The following is a 2874-nucleotide window of genomic DNA, read 5'->3' on the forward strand; positions in this document are numbered from 1 at the left end:
AGGGACCCACCGTGGGTACGCTTCCTCCTCATCTTTTTACTTAACAGCCTTATCAAACAACTATTTAAGTTGGCAACGGTAGTATTTTAAAATCATTATATTTCGTAAAAGGTTGTTTTGGTAGCTGAAATTTCAATGCCAAAAATAAATAAATAAACAAATTAAGGCTTGTGGTGCCCATAGGCACACTATGGTCTTAATAAACTCTAAGCAAACTGTGCCTTAAAACGATAGCATAAAAGAACACAAAGCCATTGGTGAATTAAATCATAAGATGTAAGTTTATAGCATACGTGCCTATTTTAGCATAAGAAATTATTTTCTCTGAAACACAGTAGCGCCATGACCATTTGGAAAAAAAATAAAAATAATTGAATTTCGCAACAGACCACAAATACTTCCAATGTTCAAAGTAGTGCAGACGAGGTAGCGTGTGTTACTAGATTCGCAGTATGTTACTTATACAGAATTCGAATTAAAATTCCTCGCGAGGCCTAGTCAAAACATCATAAAATTGTTCATGTGTACAATACCGCTTAGCGTAAAGGTTCACGATCCCTGACCTAAGCATTAAAGTTATAGCGAATAACACGTGTTTGTATTCAAAACAAACAAGAACTATGCAACTGACACTTAGACATTTGATTCCGTTGTTCTTTGGCTGAATGATAATTATGTACTCGTCTGCATCTTCGTACTACTATTTGATCTTTCCAAAAAAAAACAAAAAAACCTGTCCGTTAAAACGACATTCCTGTTACAGCTAAGCCTAAGGCAAGATTCCAACTAAGTAAAGTGTTCTCTTGCCATTTAAGGAAACTATAGAGTAATGTAATTAACTGTAACGTTTCAAATTATTAGAAACCATGGTGAGTTCTTTTGAATGAAGCTTTTGTTCTTAGTTTTAAAATCATGTTATACTTTTAAAAAGTCGTACATGCGATTATTGCGTGAAGAAAACAGAAGAGAACGGCGCAGAGAATTATTGTAAATCATTGGCCTATCAGACTAATTAAACAGGTCCACTGTGCTCCTTTGTACTTAACACCAAACAAACATCCTTCAGATCCAACACAGCTAGTCATTAAAGTTAAAAATGACATGCCATATGTTTCCACTTTCCTGTATAAAATTAAATCAGCTTTGCGCGAAATTCAAAACAAACTATTTTACGTTCATTCCATTACTGATTTTTTTTTTTTCTGTATCTTTTAACCGGGTTTTAAGAGCTATCTAGTGACATATTACTGTGAAAAATAATTATTAAAATATAATTAGTTTAAATGAGAAAACTATTTTGTTCAAAAATTTTCGACAATTTTGCAAAAGAAGAGCAAGTGTTTTGGTAGCCACCCGACGGTAAAAATTATTTCATTTGTTCTATTGGCAATCATCTGAAGAGAGAACACTTTTTTTTTCTTTTTTTTTTTTTTTTGCTGGTTTGGCAACAACCTGAACATAAATTTGCTTGCTCTTACTATTTTGTCCTGTAAAACAGATAAAAAGGTCAAAGTAAGATATATTAAACGCCGCTGGGACGGGCGTTTACATAAATATATAACACTATATACGCGTAGCTCCAAGTCTAATCTATAATTTATATCAGTCTCGTTTAAGACAACACCCTTAATTGCACTGTAATGATTAAAATAAAAAACTAATATGAAGACATTTAATAATATGAGACAGTATTACTAAAAAGTAATTAGTTATTAAGACAGTTTTATCACCTGAACGTGCTAACTTTTTATCCCAATTATAAACATACAGACACACGAAGAAACTGAATACTGTTACGACTCTGGTCGTTTGTTAATTTCCCGTAAAAAATTTTCCGAAGAAGTTCACAGATACAAGTCCTTTCTTGAATAAAACTAGTTTATTCTTTCTCAATACAACTTTGCAATACGCTTAATTTTCACAGTCACTTTATATATCTACCTGTCTGCTATTCTCTATATCGCCACTTCTTGCCGGTCTTATATATACAAAATAGAGAGCGTTCGGCAAACACTCGAGCCTTCACGAACGTTCTAGATACTCATTACATGTTACCAGCGTCACGTGAATTCCGCTGTCATAACACTGACCCTTCTTTAGTATTGTTCGTCCCAAACAACAGCCACTTAAAACCAATAGATAATTAACAATAACTTGATAAAATGTACAGAATATACAAACACAAAATTAAAATTCAACAAAGTCTCTTAATTTTACGGGACGTATCTTTTTCCTTACTGGTCTCCGTCTCGTTGGCTTCTGCTTCACGTGGGGTTTATCTGCTGCATCAGGAAATGACCTATTATCGGTAACAGTCAGATCAGTGGTAGTAACTTCATAAAGGGCTTCACTGTTTCCCTTCTCAAAACCGGGTAGAGTTTCTTCTTCGACAGTGGCATTTTCAGGTGACGCGTCTTCAGCAGCATCATTTGTTCCATTGTTCCTTTCGTTCCAACTGAAATGTCCTGAGGTGTGATAACGCCAAAGCCTGTTGGCATGCGCCACCTTTGGCCTACCTCGCCAACCACATTTTATTCGGAAAGTTATGTCTGAGAGACGATCCACTATGTCATATGGGCCTTCCCATGGAGATGACAACTTAGGAGACTTCCCTTTGGTCTTCCTGGGATTATACAACCACACCTTGTCTCCTGGTACAAAGCTGATTTCAGTAGATCTCTTATCATAACATAACTTCATGGAATCAGCAGACCTTTTCAAGTTTGAATGCACTTGATGGTGAATATCATCCATCCTTTCAGATAACACTTTCACGAACTCTGACACATTTTCAGACAACTCTTTGTAAGGTGGCCATCCTGTTATCATGTCTACTGGCAACCGAAGTTCCCGACAAAACATCAGCTTTGCTGG

This window comes from Limulus polyphemus, unplaced genomic scaffold (assembly GCF_000517525.1).
Source record: "Limulus polyphemus unplaced genomic scaffold, Limulus_polyphemus-2.1.2 Scaffold1090, whole genome shotgun sequence".
Lineage (NCBI taxonomy): Eukaryota > Metazoa > Arthropoda > Merostomata > Xiphosura > Limulidae > Limulus > Limulus polyphemus.